Here is a 19307-nt window from a genome sequence, read left to right as displayed (position 1 = left end):
AAACCAAGAATCAAGCTGGACATGGAGTAATCTAGAAAGAGGAGTCAAAACGGATTATGAAATTTGAAGGTACCAAAGCAAAAAATAGAAGGCAGGACATCAGAGCATGAGGCTTAGAGAACAAGAGGAGTCAAAGATAGGGAGCAGGGGCACCTGGGTGGCTCAGTCGTTAAGCGTCTGCCTTCGGCTCAGGTCATGATCCCAGGGTCCTGGGATCAAGCCCCGCATCGGGCTCCCTGCTCCGTGGGAAGCCTGCTTCTCCCTCTCCCACTCCCCCTACTTAATGTTCCTTCTCTCACTGTGTCTCTATCGAATAAATAAATAAAATCTTTAAAAAAAAAGGGGGGAGCATTCTTGAGGGAATCACTAATTGTGGCTATGATCTCTGGCTCTCTTAGGCTGGTTTTCCCAGCAGAGCCCTAAGAGGAGAATGCAGAGCCCACAGAGGCAAGGTGACTGGGCTTAGACTCCCCAGGATGTGTACACAGTCACTCTACCCAACCTTCAAAAGAGAATATACCTCTCTTCAGTAAGTACTCTTCCTATCCCCATGATTCCCCCTCACCAAGCACCCACCAAGATGCCAGCTACCAGTCTATTTTTTTTTTAATAGCATCCACACCCAGTGTGGAGTCCAGTGCGGGGCTCAAACTCATGACTCTGAGATCAAGAGTCAGATGCCTAACCGACTGAGCCACCCAGGTGCCCCTCAGTCAGTCTATAGAAGACCTCCAGGCCACACGGAAAAATATACAGAACACCTCTAAGGGCTAATAATAGGCACCACTCACCAAGATTCTCTACTTGACACATTAAAGCAACCTAATACTGCCATAAATTCAAGGACCATTCCAGGTCAGAAACTTTGAAGCCCACTGCCTATACACCTTCAGATCCTAGGTCTATGCACACCCAGCCAATCTTCTACTACTCCTACTATGTCTCACTGATAGAATACCACCCTATAGTTTACACTCCTATGTTCCTCCCCAAAATTCAGAGAGAAATCCACAGATTCAGGCTAGGCGGAGTCCTGAATTCCTGAGGCTGCTAAGGCCAGCTCCTATGCATGATCTGGTGGGGGGTACAGCCTGAAGGAGTGCTCACCCTACCTGAAGGGAGTATCCTCAGCCTACTTTAGAGGAACACCAGGATTGCTACAGGCTTCTATACAGGAAACTTTTTCAAAAATTAGCTAGTTAAACCTAGTATATTTAAGAGGGAGCAGACACTGAAGTGTGGGAGAAAAGGTACAATAGGATTTCTGAGGATTTGACTTTCAGGTAATTAACACATAAAATACAAAGTAATATGCAATCTAGCTCAAACCTTTCTATGTCTACTACCTGATCCTTCTTCTAATCCAAATGCTGGTTCCACACCTAAGAGGTAAGAATGCCAAAAGATGATTTAAGTAATCCCCAAGATTATTTATGGCCCTAATCGTGAACTGCTTGCCCTGTCCTTTTGTACACTCCACCCATCATCCTGATTCTCTAGGTTTCTGACTTAATGATTCAGCTTCCTGTTTCATCTTTGCCTCACCTTATCCCTAAGGCCTTCTGCTTCCTTCCTTGCTTAGAATTCCACTCCACTCTCAGTTATTCTGCCATCAGCCACTCAGAGTAAATAATCTGCCTACCCAGATCTCCAACTTTTATCCTCAGCACTCATGCCCCATTCATGGGCAAGTCCTCTGCCAGCTACACTAATTTTTATGAATATGTCTGAGAGAGAGACAAGTGTATTAGATGATTCCTCTCAAGCATCTTAGATAGTTCATCCAGGCAAACACTGGAATCACCAAAGATGGAATAAGGAGAATGACAATGAGCCAGGGCCAAATACCTAGACCTTACCCGGCATTCAAAGGCATACCTTCTTAGTGCTCAATTGGTACTCTGGGTAGTCCAACTGAGCCCAGCACCCCACCTCAAGAGATGCCTCCAGCCCACAGCGGTTACGACTAAGAATACATGGTGAGCAAGACATAGGCCTTTGCCCAACAAAACTTACCATCTAGTGAGGGAGACAAATAATTATAGTATGTATAATTAAAGGTAATGCATGTAGAGCTGTAAGACTAAGAAGGGCAGTCAAGTGAAGTTACACCTAAGCTGAAACTTGATAAATAGGAGATACCCAGGCAGTGGCTGGGCACTTGAGGAAAAGTGTTCTAAGTAGAGGGAACAGCATATGCAAATGTCTTGCAGCAAGAAAACACATCTGAAGAGATGGGATGAGCTGGGGGGTGGAGAGGCCAAAGCAGAGGGTGTCCTGAAGCAGAAGATGCTGGAGAGACCAAAAAGGGCCTCATAAGACATATGAAACTGTTTTAAAATTCACTTCACAAGTATTCATTGAGTGCCTACAATGTACCAGACATTATTATACATACTAGAAATATAACAGTGAATAAAACAGACAACATCCCTGTTCTCAGAGAGTTTAATTCTAACTGGAGGAGACCAGGGGTGCCTGGCTGGTTCAGTCAGTAAAGCATGCGACTCTTGATCTAAGGCTGGGCGTGCAGCCTACTTAAATAAATAAATAAAAAATAATTGAAGGAGACTATATAAACAAATATATGGATAAACTAGAAAAATATCACGTATTAATAAGTGCTATGGAAAGAATTAAAATAGGTTATGTGATAGAAAGGATATGGGTGGCTACTTTGGATTAATTAGGTGGTCAGGGGAGGGCCTCTCTGAGGACATGACATTTAAAAAACAGAGATCTCAGGGCATCTGGATGGCTCAGTCGGTTAAGTGTCTGCCTCTGGCGCAAGTCATGATCCCAGGGTCCTGGGATCGAGCTGCAACGAGCTCACTGCTCAGTGGGGATCCTGCTTCTCCCTCTCCCGCTGCTGCTCCCCCTGCTTGTGTTCTCTCTCCGTCAAATAAATAACACCTTTAGAAAAAATAAAAATAAAAAATACAAATAAATAAAAACATATCTCAAAACAAAACAACAACAAACCCCCAAAAAACAGTAATTAAAAGATCAAGGGAAAAAGCCTTCTAGGTGGGGGTGACAATTCATGTAAAAGTCCAATGGCAAGATCACTGAAGTTTTTTAAGCAGGAAAGTTAGACCATGATCATTTGTATATATTATAAAGATCACTCTGACTGCAATGTGCAGAGTGGAATGAAGGTGGGGAAGGATAAAATCAAGACTGGAGGTAGCGATGAAAATGTACTATGTACACTAAGATGAGAAGAACCAAACAACAACAACAATGATGATGACAACAACCAACATTCACATAGCACTTACTGGGTGCTGATCTATTTTTCTAAACATTTTACATGTTATTCATTTACTTAATACTCACAAGTATTCTATTTTATAAGTCATAAAACTAAAGTACAAGGTAGTGGCAATGAAGAAGGAAAGAAAGCAACCGGATCCAAGAAACACTAGGGAGGAAAAGTCCCAGTGACAAGCTGGTTGTTGACTGTGGAAGGAAAGGGAAGTCTGACAATAACTACTAGCCTTTGGGCCTAATTACTGCATGCTATTTACCATGTGACAGGACAGTGGATGAGGAGCAAGTGGGAAAAGCAGGAGGCTGCATGATGGCAAGTATGCAAAACATCCCCGTGATGCTGTCCACATGAGCAAGCTGGACACTGGTCTGGAGAAAGACTTGGGCATCATCCATATGTAGATGGTTAAGTGGAGCTGTCAGAGGGTTGAGATCACCTAGAAAGAGTATGAGAAAAGAAAAGGCCTAGGAAGAGAATGCTGACACTTAAAACACAACAAGAATCCTTTATAACAACAAAAAAATGGAAATACCTTAATGTCTCTCAATAGGAAAATAGCTAAATACAGCATATCTATACTAGAAAATATTATACAGTAGCAAATATCAATGAGAAATATCTTTATGTACCAATATAAAATATTGTCAAGGCACCTTACTGAATCAAAGAAATACCAAAATGATCCATAAAATGTGACCCCATTTGTATAAATAAGACACAAAATTAACACTTTTCTGGGTTCATGCATATGTATGTAAACACAGAGAAAAAGTCTGGTATGTACAAATTCCAAACACTAACAGGTTACCACCTCTAAGGAATACAAAAATAACTGAAATGGGTGTGGGGAGAGCAGGAGAATTCAAAATATCTACAGATTTTAATTTTTTTTAATTATATTACTACATTCCCTATAAAGCTATAGATCAATTTTTCAAAAAATAATGGGAATCTCAGGGCGCCTGACTGGCTCAGTTGGTAGAGCATGTGATTCTTGACCTCAGGGTCGTGAGTTTGAGCCCCACCTTGGGCACTTACTTAAGTATAGTAATAACGGGAATCTTTGTATCTTTCCTTCAATTTAGCTGTGAACCTCAAACTGTTCTAAAAAAACCTTTTTTTTTAAATGGGAGCCTACAAATGGGAGAAGAGGGAGCCTACAAATGATATCCACTGTTTCAGATGCTAAATTTTCTCTGTCCCTTCCACTCCCAATGGCCTTGGTGTTCAGATTTTAAGGCTTCCCATTCTCCCCACATCTAAGATATTAACACAAAGCTCCCTAATTCCACGGTCTATCCTGAATCACTAGACCCAGGCCAAGCCTGACCACCAGTCCCCGAGCCTGGGCCAGAGTCCCAGGAGGAGAGGTCAGACACCAAAGTCTTTTTTTTCTTTTCTTTTCCAATTTTTTATTGTTATGTTAATCACCATACATTACATCATTAGTTTGTGATGTAGTGTTCCATGATTCATTGTTTGTGCATAACTCCCAGTGCTCCACGCAGAACGTGCCCTCTTTAATACCCATCACCAGGCTAACCCATCCCCCCACTTCACCCCCCCTCTAGAACCCTCTGTTTTTCAGAGTCCATCGTCTCTAATGGTTCATCTCCCCCTCTGATTTACTCCCCTTCATTCTTCCCCTCCTGCTATCTTCTTCTTTTTTTTTTCTTAACATATATTGCATTATTTGTTTCAGAGGTACAGATCTGTGATTCAACAGTCTTGCACAATTCACAGCGCTCACCATGGCACATACCCTCCCCACTGTCTATCACCCAGCCACCCCATCCCTCTCACCCCCCCACCACTCCAGCAACCCTCACTTTGTTTCCTGAGATTAAGAATTCCTCGTATCAGTGAGGTCATATGATACATGTCTTTCTCTGATTGACTTATTTCACTCAGCATAACACCCTCCAGTTCCATCCACGTCGTTGCAAATGGCAAGATCTCATTCCTTTTGATGGCTGCATAATATTCCATTGTGTATATATACCACCTCTTCTTTATCCATTCATCTGTCGATGGACATCCTGGCTCTTTCCAGAGTTTGGGTATTGTGGACATTGCTGCTATAAACATTGGGGTGCACGTACCCCTTCGGATCCCTACATTTGTATCTTTGGGGTAAATACCCAGTAGTGCAATTGCTGGATCGTATGGTAGCTCTATTTTCAACTGTTTGAGGAACCTCCATACTGTTTTCCAGAGTGGCTGCACCAGCTTGCATTCCCACCAACAGTGTAGGAGGGTCCCCTTTCTCCGCATCCCCGCCAGTATCTGTCGTTTCCTGACTTGTTAATTTTAGCCATTCTGACTGGTGTGAGGTGGCATCTCATTGAGGTTTTGATTTGGATTTCCCTGATGCCGAGCGATGTTGAGCCAGACACCAAAGTCTTAAACAAACATGGGGCACCTGGCTGGCTCAGTTAGTAGAGCATGCATCTCTTGATCTTGGGGTTGTGAGTTTGAGCCCCATATTGATGCAAAGATTACTTAAAAAAATAAAATCTTAAAAAAACAACCACGCCCACCACCATGGGAGAATGAGTATAGATGCCAACCTCAAGGACAGGGATCAGGTGGCCTTGCTGGCCAGTAAAAATCTCAATGGAGAAAAGGTATTTGAAGGTCTACAAGCAGCTTTGCAGTACTGAGGGTAGTGGCTGGGGGACAGTCAGGCAAAATTAGGGGGAAGTGGTATGGGGTGAGTTAAAGAAAGAGCCAGTACTGCTTATAAAGATTCCAAGCAAAGTGCTAGAGTATCATGGAAACCAGTTTCACAACAAAGGGAAGAGGGAAGCCAAATTCTGTGACGGGGTTGGGGCCAGGACATGGGGGTATGTGTGTCTAGGGGTATCTGGAGGAGTCACTTCACATCAAAGCAGTAATTCCAGGAGGCACAATATAAACGTTTAGAAGCTGGAGCAGCAGAAAGAAGCCTTCCTGAAAAGAAAGGAGGCTCTAAAAACGAGGAGAAAAGCCACTGAAACGATGCCTTTCCTTCTTCAGTAAACCAAAAGCAGCAAGATCATGGCAGATCTCTGATGACTGTACTCTTAAGTTTCAACTGTCTAAGGATGAAAGACAACATATTTGGTCTACATGTTTTCCTGGTTACGCAAAGAAATAGCACTACCTGGGCCTTACCCAACAGCTGATTCACCATCAATCAGTCTATATCACAGCCTGCTGAGCCTTACACTTCACACAGTCACATACCAGACTCTAGGAAAAAACAACCCGGTGTGAGCTGTCAAAGTCCTCTCAGTACCTGACCTCACCCTCTGGGGTAGGTTTCATTTCAAAACTGAAAGGGACTGAGGGCTGGGGAAATCCAAAGATCAACAAAGGCAGGAACAGGTGGTTCCCAGTAGAAAAGGGTCCCAGGCTGTAACTCGAAACAGAAACCAGACCACTGATAAGACAGTTTATGATGTCTGTCTCCAAGCTTTCAGATACTTACATGTTTTCCAATATTTACAACAGGGCATGACCATGCTTATCCAACTCCTGACAATTAGATATCTAATTCTCCAAGTGTTCACTCAATTTCCTGGCTTTATTAAGTTTTAGAGCTCTGGGGTAACTCTAGTAACTGAGATACCTTGTGAATTTTATAGTCCTTCAAATTGGCCACATTTTTTTAAAGATTTTACTTATGTATTTATCCTAGGGGGAGGAAGAGGCAGATGGGGAGGGAGAAGGACAGGGAGAGAATCCCAAGAAGACTCCGTAACACAGGGCTCAATCCCATGACCCTGAGCTCACGACCCAAGCAAAAACCAAGAGTCAGACACCCAAATGACTGAGCCACCTAGGCACCCCAAATGGGTCACATTTTAATCATAATGAACTTTATCATCTCTTCCTCCTTCTTCATCTCCTCACGAACCCTCAGCAAAATCCCTGTCTCACTAAAAAATTTCCATGTTTTTCATGATGGCTCTCTCAACAGAGCAACAGTCAATACAATGAAAGTCTAGTTCATCAAAGAAATCAAGTTATTTGTTTGAGGTTCACTATTAACTAGATGAGTGACCTTGAACAAGTCACTTAACCTTTCTGGACTTGGTTTCTTCATCTGTAAAGTAAGGAGGTTGGAAACAGATAGAAGGAAGGCAATAAAATTTCCTTGAACTAAGAAAATACAAATTTTTAAGTCTAAACAGTTCAACAAGTGGCAAGCAGAGTTATTTTAAAAAGACACATACCAAGGGGCACATGGGTAGCTCAGTTGTTAAGTGTCTGCCTTCGGCTCAGGTCATGATCCCAGGGTCCTGGGATCCAGCCCCGCATCAGGCTCCTTGCTCCTACTCTCCCTGCTTGTGTTCCCACTCTTGCTGTGTCTCTCTCTGTCAAAATAAATAAATAAATAAGATCTTTAAAATAAATAAATAAATAAAAATTAAAAAAAAAGAAAAAAATTACTCAGAGAAAGAAGCATCCTATTCAAATTAATATTTAAAACTGGAGCAAAGCTGGGAAAGACCAAAGTGTACCCAAGACATGTTTTCCCTCCCCCAAAAAAGACCTTTTAATGAGGCTGTACCAGATGACTTCTGACGGCCTTTCCAAGTATAAACAGAAACTGTCCTATACACAACCATCCTTGAAGTCTAGGTTTGTGAGTTGTTCATCACCTAGTGGCCTGATGAAGTAAATGCAGTTTTGTCAAATGCCCGGATAAACTTCCAGCCATTTTGTGAGCTCTGACAGTGTGAAGCTCTGACAGTCTAATGTCCTAGAGATAAGAAGAGTAGGAGACTGCAAACCCTCCAGACTCATATACAATTGTTGAGACTCAGGTCACTATCCATTCATTCTCCAAAGATGTGGGAAGGGCCCATACTTTGTGCCTAACCATAAGAAGTGAAGTATAGATTTGTTGTTGCAAGGCTGTACTTGTAAAGCAGTAAAAAAACAAGAGACTGCTTTTGTGCAGACCAATTCAAACTGAAATCAAGTTTAGATGCTATGAGAAAACTGCAAAATGCCTTATAAATAGGAAGAGTGTATTCAAACATTCACAAGACTGGCATGTGAAAGATGGATTATATTTATCCTGTATGGTTCCAGGGAACAGGCCTAAAACTGATGAGAAGTCATCTCAATTAGATTTCAATTCAAAACAAGAAATAATATCTTACCAAAGAGAGCTACTCAACATATAATGGGATTCCTCAAGAAGTGATGAGCTCCCCAGCAATGGAAACATTCAAAAAGACCTTGGGTGATCATCTGTCAGGGGGATAATGGAAAGCATTCCTGTAAATGGATGGCAGACAGGAGACAAGGAGATTGACTATTACTGCAAAGGCCCTTTCCAACTCCAAGAGTCTATCATTCTAAATAAAACAAAAACAAAACAAACATCATTAATAAATAGAGTCCTCCCTCTTTTTTTTTTTAAGTTCCAACCAGGCAGTACAATACAGTGGGTTGGATACCACTTTCCACTTGAGTAACTATAGACAAATTATTTAACTCTATTTGCCTCACTTTCATTATCTGTGAATTTAAAATAGTACACTTATAAGATTACTATGAAGATTAAACAGCAAACTTCTTAACAAAGTACTAACATACAGAAAGTGTATAAAACTGGGAGCTTTAAAGGAAAGGTAGCTGGGGGGGGGGGGCAGGGGAGGGTGGAAAGTGAAACCTAAATGTGCTGCTTGTTTTAGTTATCTGTACCCAACTCTCAACCAAAGCATTCCTGAGTGTTGCTGGCCAGCGGCTACGTTCCCTAGGCAACCAGCCTCAAAAAAGAGCCCAGCCCTACCTTCTTCAGGAAGGCAGTATTCTCTGTCCTGAAATCTGGCATCCTCCCTTGCACAAAGAGGGTCCCTAAAATCTCACAAATACCACCACTCCAAAATCAAGGAGCTGAGCAAATATTATTCTCCTCACTTCAAAAAGTCAATCAGAACATCTGAGTTAAAAGGGATCTCAGAGACCATCTAGAGTGACCCTTTTGTTTAATGAATGAGGACAATAAAGCTGAGAAAAGTGAAGTCCTGGATGTTGGTGACAAGGTTAAGACAAGATCACAGGCCTCCTTATTTCTAGCCCAGTAGTCAAAAGCTTCCCATTTTTCCGACGGGAAAAACAGGACCGACCCTACTAAGCCATCTGCCCCATACTATGTGCTTTAGACAGGTAAGAAAAGAACAGAAACAGTAGAGTGTGGAGGTTAAGAATGTAGACTCTAAAGCCAGATTGCATATTCAAATCCCAGCACTGACTGTGAGTTTAAGCATGTTTCCTAATCTCTTTGTATTCTATAAAATAGGGATAAGAGTGACTACCTTCTAGGGTTACGTTAAGAAATAGATGAGATAACCCATGTCAAATGCATGGCACATAAAGTGCTCAATGTATACACTGCTCTGCTTCTCATCATTACCAGTTGTATTAGGAAACATAATCATAGTAACAAGACACAGGACAAGCTCTTACTTAGGTCCAAAAGCAGTAAGATACAGGTGTTTATTCAGCTCCATTTCCTGGCCCCAGCCAGGGAACACTCAACCCCTCAGCAGAAGACCAAAAATGACCCATCACTTTCATTTCCTTGGATCTAGGGAAAAATCACTTCAGAGAATAACCAGTACACGCTATGGTGATAAGATGCTTAAGATCACAAATAAAGCTTATGTAGGTCTAAACCCAGTGTGACCTTCAGATCTCTGCTCACCTCTCATGTTGGACAAAATACAGTTCATGCCCAATCTCTTCCCTCAGTCCATGATGATGGTACAGTATAATGGTAAGACACAAGAGTGCTGGATGGAGTGCCTGGCTGGCTCAGTTGGTAGAGCATGCAACTCTTGAACTCAGGGTAGTGAGTTCAAGTCCCATGTTGGGTGTGGAGCCTATCTGGGAGAAAAAAGAAAGAAAGAAAGAAAGAAACAAGAACGCTGCAGTTTGCCCAGGATCAAATTACTGTTCAGTCATTTATTTGCTATGTCACTTAGGCATACTTTACCTCTTTCTAAGCCTCTGCTTCTCCAACTGCTTTAATTATTGTAACAGTGACATTTAGTGGGCACTTTCTTTTTTTAAGATTTTATTTAGGGGTGCCTGGGTGGCTCAGTTGTTAGACGTCTGCCTTCGGCTCAGGTCATGATCCTTGGGTCCTTGGATTGAGCTCAGCATTGCGCTCCCTGCTCAACAGGAAGCCTGCTTCTCCCTCTCCCACTCCCCCTGCTTGTGTTCCCTCTCTATGTCTGTGTCAAATAAATAAAATCTTTAAAAAAAAATAAAAATAAAGATTTATTTGGCACAGAGAGAGAGAGAGAGAGAGAGAGAGAAGGAAAGAGCAAGCACAAGCAGGGGTAATGACAGGCAGGGGAGAAGCAGGCTCCCCACTCAGCAAGGAGCCCGATGTGGGGCTCGATCCCAGGACCCTGGGATCATGACCTGAGCTGAAGCAGCTACTTAACCGACTAAGTCACCCAGGCACCCCATAGTGAGCACTTTCTATGTGCCAAGCGCTATCTTAAGTGCTTTACATGGCTTACATCATTTAATCATCACAACCTTATGAGGCAGGTACTATTATTATGCTCATTTTATAGATAAGGAAAAGGAGGCAGTTTTCTAATTCAAGGCCATACAGCTAATTACTGACAAAGCTGAGAAGTCAGAGCAGGAAGTCTGCACTGCTCTATTTCTCATAGCACCAGCCTTCATGTGGTTGCTATGCTATTAAAAGAAGACAATCTACATAAAGTACCTGGTTCATCAGTTAGCCATTACTATTATTGTTGCTATTATTATCATCAATCCCTTTGTGCCTCTTCAAATACTACTTCCTGAGTTCCAACTTCACTTAAAGGAAATGGTTGTTTGCCTATATCTACATACCAGCTCACTGGGCAGCCCGGGGAGGGGTTCTAGTATTTCACTGCCCTCATAATACAGAAGTATCTGGGTGGAAAGACAAGGAAGTATTTTCTAAAAACCTCCTACTCTAGAACGCTTGGGTAGCTCAGTCGGTTAAGCGACTGCCTTAGGCTCAGGTCATGATCCCAGGCTCCTGGGATCGAGTCCAGCACTGTGCTCCTTGCTCAGCGGGGAGCCTGCTTCTCCCTCTGCCTGCCGAGCTCCCTGCTTGTGCTGACAAATAAGTAAGTAAAATCTTTAAAAGAAACAAACAAACAAACAAACCTCCTACCCTCAAGCAGCTCTTTCTGCCCATGGGTCCCACCCCCATGCTTTAATAAAATCACCGTTTTATGGGCGCCTGGGTGGCTCAGTTGGTTAAGCAACTGCCTTCGGCTCAGGTCATGATCCTGGAGTCCCGGGATCGAGTCCCACATCGGGCTCCCTGCTCAGCGGGGAGTCTGCTTCTTCCTCTGACCCAACCCCCTCTCATGTGCTCTCTCTCTCAAATAAATAAAATCTTTAAAACAATTTATATTAAAAAAAATAAATAAAATCACCGTTTTGGGTGTTATGCACAAACAATGAATCATGGAACACTACATCAAAAACTAATGATGTAATGTATGGTGATTAACATAACAATAAAAAATTTAAAAATTTTTAAATAAAAAATAAAATAAAATAAAATCACCGTTTTGCACCAAAAGACAAAACCAAACCCTCCCACTCTATAAAACACAATATATTAACATCTTTGTTTGTAAAAATAAAATCTTCACCAATCTCACTAGAAAAGAAACATATGCATGTTAAAAATATTTTTCAAGAGGTGCCTGGGTGGCTCAGTTGGTTGAGCGTCCAATTCTTGATTTAGGCTCAGGTCCTGATCTCAGGGTTGTGGGATTGAGCCCCATGCTTGATTGGGCCCCACGCTCAGTAGGGAGTCTGCTTGAGATTCTCTCTCTGTCCTTCCCTACTCCCCCGTGCATGCTCTCAATCCCGCTCTCTCTCTCTGAAATAAATAAATCTCTGGGATGCCTAGGTGGTTCAGTCGGTTGGACATCTGCCTTCGGCTCAGGTCACGATCCCAGGGTCCTGGGATCGAGTTCCGCATCGGGCTCCTTGCTCAGCAGGGAACCTACTTCTCCCTCTGCCTGTGGCTCCCCCTGCTTGTGCTCTCTGTCTCTGATAAATAAACAGATAAAATTTTAAAAATAAATAAGTAAATACATAAATAAAATCTTTTAAAAAATTTTTTCTTTTTTTTTAAAGATTTTATTTATTTATTTGAGAAGGAGAGAATGAGAGACAGAGAGCACAAGAGGGAAGAGGGTCAGAGGGAGAAGCAGACTCCCTGCCAAGCAGGGAGCCCGATGCGGGACTCGATCCCGGGACTCCAGGATCATGACCTGAGCCGAAGGCAGTCGCTTAACCAACTGAGCCACCCAGGCGCCCTAAAAAATTTGTTTTTCAAAATAAAAATATACACTATTCACTAAAGAAAAAAGAAATTGTCCTTGGGGCACCTGGGTGGCTCAGTCGGTTAAGTGTCCAACTCTTGGATTTTGGCTCAGGTCATGATCTCAGGGTTGTGAGATCAAGCCCCATGTCAGGCTCCATGCTGGGTGTGGAGTCTGCTTGATATTCTCTCTCTTTCTCCCTCTGCCCCCCCAAAAAGAAAAGAAATTGTCCTCTATCTCTTTCCCCTTTCCACTCCCCCATTCTCAAAATCAGTATTTAGTCATTTAATCCTCACAAGAAGTAAGGTAAGTGTCATTCATCATTATCTCCATTTGACAAGTGCAGAAACTAAGGTTCTGAGAGGTTCAAGACCAAATAGCTAGTACGTGGGTGACCAGGGTTTCTGGAAAAGAATTTTCAGATACGGAGGAAGGTAAAGATAGTAAACTCCTTCACTTATGCTGAGAAGAAGGGGCTATGATAGAGGGTTCCTAGAAGATATCTAAATGAACCAAGACTGGTAACAGGATTTTAAAGAAACTCCTGCTCTAATAAGACAAGACCAAACAGAAACTGTAACTCAAAAAGCCAGTAAGGCAGTCAGCTATCAGCAATCCTGCCCTCCCAGAAACAGTACAAATTATCAATAAGCCTGACAAAGTAGGACTTCCTCTCTGAAGAGATCCATACCTTTGCAAACCGGTCCTTACCTCCCCAATTCCAAAATGATGTAACACTTTATCCTGTTAGAGACCACAGCACTATTCAGATCAAAATAAACATTTTTTAGACTGAGTCACTTGAAGGCAGAAACAGTATGTTACCCATACAGATGTTTCCTTCATTATCTGGTACACAATCCCTATACATTCAATACATTTTTGTTTAAAATTTGAAAAACGTATTCATCCAACTCCCATGTGCTAAGCACTATTCTAGGAGGTGGTGATACAGCAACAAGCAAAACAAAGTCCTAGCTATCATGAAATTTACATTCCAGTGGCAGGTGACCAATAATAAACAAACTATAGTAAAGAGAGTCTCTAGAACAGTGCCTGGCCATAGTAGGCATCCCTCAATAAATATATGAATAATGAATGAACAGGACATCAAAGAGTAATAAGTTCTGTGGAAAAAAACAAAGTAGGGAAAGAGAAGAGTGAAGGCAGAGGGCAGGAGATGGCTTTTACTTTAAATAGGATGGTCAAGGGATGCTTCACAAACTAGATGACAGAGCAGAAACCTGAAGGAGGTAAGGGAGGAGGCCATACTGGTAACTGAAAGAAGTGTTTGAGACAAAGAATACAACTATAGAAGTCCAAGGCTTGGCATTTTGGAGCAACTGCAAGGAGACCAGTGTGTCCAGACCACAAGGGGAAGGTGGTAGAAGATGAGGTCAGAGCAGCCTGGAGAGGGTGCTGCTGAAGATCCTATGTGGCCTCCTAGACCACTGTAAGGACTTTAATTTTTAACATGGGTGGGACCCAGAGGACAGTTTTCAGCAGAGGAGTGGCATAATTTGATATACACTTAACAGGATTACTCTGGTCACTGTTCAAATTAGACCGAGGGAAGACCATTTTAGAAGTCTATTCCAAAAGTAGTAGGGGTAAGAAGTCTTCAAAATCCTGGATTTTTTTTAAGGTAGAGCTTATAGGATTTGCTAGCAGACTGGATGAGGAAAGTAAGAAAAAGAACAGAGTCAGGGTGCCTGGGTGTTTCAGTTGGGTAAACGTTTGCCTTTGGCTCAGCTCATGATCCCAGGGTCCTGGGATTGAGCCCTGCACCAGGCTCCCTGCTCAGCGGGGAGCCTGCTTCTCCCTCTCCCTCTGCTGTTCCCCCAGCTTGTGCTCTCTCATTCTCTGTCAAATAAATAAATAAAATCTTAAAAAAAGAAAAAGAACAGAATCAAAGGAGAGTCCTCCATAGATTCAATACAACTGAAACAAATGGGGAGGAACTGGCAGAGGTACACATTTGAAGATTTATTTATTTATTTATTTATTTGAGAGAGAGAGCAGGAGTGGAGGGAGGGAGAGCGGGAGAGAATCCTCAAGCAGACTCCCCACTGAGCATGGAGCCTGACGCGGGGCTAAATCTCACAACCCATGGGATCATGACCTGAGCTGAAACCAAGAGCCAGATGCTCAAACGCCTGAGCCAACCAGGAGCCCCCAGAGGTACACATTTGAGAGAAGTATTTGCTGAATATGTTAAGCTCAAGAAGCTATTAAATAACCAAGTGGAGATGATATCCTGGAGACTGTTAGATATGAGAGTCTTGAGTTCAGGCGAAGACATCCAAGCTGATGATATACACTTGAGAACTGTCAGGGTAGGTACAAATGGTATTTAAAGTCTTGAAAGAGAGCATCTAGGGAATGAGTGTAAACAGAGAAGGGATGCATGGACTGATCTGAGTACTCCATCATTAGAGACGAAGAAGATAAGGAGGATTCAAAAGGGGGCCGGATATGAGAAGCCAAAAAAGGGGGATGAGGCTGAGAAGGACCGGCCAGTGAGGCAGGGGGAAAACCAAGGAAGCCAAATAAAACTAATGTGCAAGGAGGGAGTGTCAGGTGCTACAGAGGGCTCAAGATGACTAAGAAATGACCACTGAATCTGTGTGCTACTTTCTAAGCACCGTCTTCCCTACTCCACATAGTACTTTTTTTCTTTTAATCCAGGTAAAATCCCAGTATTGTCTAATGAATACACATAAGGTTTTTATTTAATGCAACTATAACCATGTCTCAAAAAACAAAAAACAAAAATCAATGTGCTTAATCCGGACACAAAAGATTTCACACAGCAAATAATGCTGAACAAATGCTTTGTCTGGTTGAATTAATTGTGTCTCCGAAACAAAGTTCCCAACTAAATCTTGCTTGTGCTCAGTAGGTGGGATCAGAGAAATGAGCTATTTAAATGTATTTCTTTTGTTCTGCCATAAAGTAGCAATTATTCTTGAACTCCTTTCCCTCCTCCCTAACTCAAACATCCTAACCAGCTAAACAAAGACCCTAAATTTCCACACACACACACCCCTTGAAAACAAAGCAGAACACAATCAAATCCAAAACTTGGATAAGAAAGGCATATGCTATGCCCTATACCTTCTTTCCTTTACTCACAGAGGGTTAACAATCATTTGCTAATTCAAAAACTGCTTTATGTACATTTTCTCCTTAGAATCTCTAGACCAGAAGTACAATTTCTGATGTCATCTTAAAAGAGAATCACTGCTACAAAGTAAGATGAACTTTCTGTACTCTAGTAAGCATAATCAAGTCTTCATAATGTACACTTCTGAAGCAGAACAAAAATCACCAAAAACTGGATAATGCAAACATCCTTTCTGAAATGCCTTCAACTTCTGAATGGACTGTGCACTCTCAGCCTTTAGGCCTTTGTTTCCCTTCTCAGAGTTATCCTTTCCTGCCCTTCACCTTGCAATTTGCCAACTTGGGACTCAGCCTGAATGCCAGCTTCTCTAGGTACCTTTTCTGGACCCCCTCCAAGGCTGAATCAGGGACCCTCTTCTAAGCCCATAGCATCCTCTGCTTACTCAGATCCTAATACATTAACGTACTGTACTGCAAATCTGTTTACTTGTCAGTACCCCACTCCAGATCATAAACATCTTGAAGGCAAGGACAGGATCTCATTTGTGTTTATATCCTTAGTGTTTGGGACATATCAAGCAATCTGTAAGTATTTGCTGACTGGGGTGCCTGGCTGGCTAGGTCGGTAGAGCATGAGACTTGATCTCAGAGTCCTGAGTTCAAGCCCCACACTGGGAGTTGAGTTAATTAAAAAAAAAAAAATTAAGAAAAGGAAAAAGTATTTGCTGACTGAATGAATAAGCTAAAATTTGACCTGGAATACTTCATGTGATCTTTGTAGCACATTTTCCTTGATGAACCAATTGAACTGAGGCTCATATTAAAATTACTGGCATCTTAATTACATCCCCAGCTGATAGCAAAAACAAAGAAATTTTCCCAACCTGACATTGCAAAGAGAGGATAAAAAAGAGATGTGGTGCTCAGAAGTTCTCACATCAGCTTCTCTTTCTTGGTTCAAGACCGCAGCCCATGCTTCCCACACCACACAAGTGGCAAATGGACCTTGGAATTGTTTTCTTCACATCTCTTCCACTGATCCTGTGTTCGCCTCTGCCCTCCGCCCTCGTCTTTTCTCTTTCCTTTCTTACCTTTTTTCCTTCCTTATTTTCTGTACTTTGCATTTATACTCTATTCTCATTTTCCCTTTAACTTTTCTCTGCACTCCCTTCTCCATGCTTTATTTCAGTCAGAGTAGCCCTGGGAATCCATGGGCATTACTTTCACCAACTAGAAGAACTTAGGACAGGAATGTTGCTGTATCTCCTGGGCACTTCTGTAAAGCACACAAATATATTTCTTATGTTTCTGAGGAAACCCAGTAATAACCCCATAACAGCAGCACAAGATCATCAGTATATAAGATTAATATTACTAGTCTTGTTACTATCCACAAAATGGGTAAGAAATATTTCTTAGGCCAGGGGCACCAGGGTAGCATCTAAGCAACTGACTCTTGATTTTGGCTCAGGTCATGATCTCAGGGTCATGAGATCGAGCCCCGAGTTGCTCTCTGCACTCAGTGTGGAGTCTGCTTAAGACTCTCTCTCCCTCTCCCCCTGCCCCCCCACCTCTCTCTTGTGCATGGGTGCACTTTCTCTCTCTCAAATAAATAAATAAATCTTAAAAAAAAAAAAAAGTAGTAGGGCTCCTGGATGGCTCAGTCGGTTAAGTGTCTGCCTTCGGCTCAGGTCATGATCCCAGGGTCCTGGGATGGAGCCCTGCATCGGACCCTGCTTCTCCCTCTCCCACTCTCCCTGCTTGTGCCCTCTCTCTCTCTCTGAAAAATAAATAAATAAGATTTTAAGAAAAGGAAGGAAAGGAGGGAGGGAGGGAGGGAGGTAGGAAAAGGATCAATCAATCTGCCTTCGGCTCAGGTCATGATCTCAGGGTCCTGGGATCGAGCCCCACATCGGGCTCTTTGCTCCATGGGGAGTCCACTTCTCCCTCTCACTCTCCCTCTGTGTTCTCCCACTTTCTCGCTCTCAAATAAAATCTTTTAAATAAAGAGGTAACTATCATTAAAAATATATACATATATATATTTCTTAGGCTATACTCTGTAGTATCCCAGAAAGTGATAGAGTCAAGGTCCTCTCAATTTACTATAATTTCAAATAAAAGAAAAATGAGAAGCTAATTCTGAAGGGGTAAGAGAAAAAGAAATCATGGTGTTTTTTTTTTTTGAAAAAATGCTGCATGTTGGTAGGGCAAATTTAAAAAGCTATAGTATTCTTGCCAGACCAGGTAGGTTAGGGGGAAAAATGTGGTCCCTGCCTCCAGAGTCTCCAAAGGAATAATTCCCACCACTTCCCAAACCCATAAATGTAAACATTACAAAAAAAAAGAAGAAAGAGGTTTTCTTAAACCAAAAGTATCAGGAACCTAACATAAGTGGACTGGTTGCTCTGGGACAGAAGAATAAAGACTGGATTGAAAGCTGTTTGAGTTAAAGATAAAATTATTCCACGCATCAAAGCCTCAGAAGCCAAGAAGAGAACAAGACACAACTAATAGTCAAGAGACCCAGCTCAAAAAAAAAAAGAGAGAGACCCAGCTCAGGTCTGACAAGCTGTGTCACCTTGGGCAAGTCACTTCACTCTTCTGATCCATAGATGGCTCTTCTATAAAATAGGCATAATACTACTTTCCTGGCAAAGTTGTCTGTGATGATTAAGCAATGTGAAATCACTTCAAAATATTTCACATAACATGCCAATGTGAAGTAAAAGGGAGCAAAAATCCTTCCTTTGAATGGAATATAAATCCTGTGGTTCAATTCCAAAGTCTAGGCCTGACTCACCTTCACAACCTTATTAAACTCGTTAACTAACCTGCAGTCATTCAAATGGGAGAAGAGTCATGCAGGAGGCTCCAGGGGTGGGGCAGTGACTGTTTAGTCAATTGTTCCATATCTCAGTGGCTTCATCTGTAAAATGGGTGGTGTGGAATTCACTCATATATCCACAAGATACTGCAGGTCTGGGGAAGGGAGTGGAGAATTTACCATAAGTAAGTAAAATGTTTACATAATCCCCCCCCCTCAGAGATAAAGAACCAAGATGATCAAATATCATCTCTCCCTAGACAGAATTTAGATAGAATGAGAAGACATCATTTAACCTCTTGTTTTACAGATGGGAAAACCAAAGCCCAGTGTTGAATTGGGTTGTAAACTTCTCAAGCTAGACAGTGGGAGAGCTGGAGCTGCGGGCCAGAGCCACAGATTCCCAAGTCCAGTGCCTTCTACCAGACTTCCGGGTCACCCACAGCACCTGTAGCCTGTACAACACATTATCAACACCAAGACACATTACAATTTAACCAACAGCTAAATGTGGCCTATGGGGGCAGAGAGGGCTTGTAGGACTCTGGGGGACACAGAGAGCCTGAGAGCTGGGGAAGGGGAAGTCTTTATTGGGGGGCGGGGGGGAAATTTCAGGCAAAAAAGGTTTAAAATAGGCAGTCTTGGGAAGACCCAATGTATACAACTGTCTTTAGGGAAAATAAGTATGTGGCAGATTTAAAGGACCAGAGTAGTTTGAATC

General features: G+C 42.2%; 1 protein-coding gene across 7 annotated transcripts in view; it reads right to left on the bottom strand.

Moving 5' to 3' along the window:
* The window catches only part of ASPRV1 (aspartic peptidase retroviral like 1), a 107192-nt gene that overhangs the window by 84843 nt on the left and 3042 nt on the right, over positions 1-19307 (bottom strand). For all 7 annotated transcript variants that reach the window (XM_088026475.1, XM_088026477.1, XM_088026476.1 and 4 more), the window contains exons 2-5: positions 18594-18741; positions 9981-10162; positions 8431-8548; positions 7495-7635 (exon numbers count right to left, since the gene is read on the bottom strand). The gene's annotated coding sequence lies outside the window, so the exon portion shown is untranslated. The remainder of the gene's footprint in view (positions 1-7494; positions 7636-8430; positions 8549-9980; positions 10163-18593; positions 18742-19307) is intronic.

The sequence above is a fragment of the Eumetopias jubatus genome, unplaced genomic scaffold, assembly GCF_037043125.1.
Source record: "Eumetopias jubatus isolate StellerSeaLion01/CBP00866 unplaced genomic scaffold, mEumJub1_p1.0 scaffold_9, whole genome shotgun sequence".
NCBI lineage: Eukaryota > Metazoa > Chordata > Mammalia > Carnivora > Otariidae > Eumetopias > Eumetopias jubatus.
Note: the sequence above shows the minus strand (reverse complement) of the source record. Positions and strands in the feature narration are given on the sequence as shown.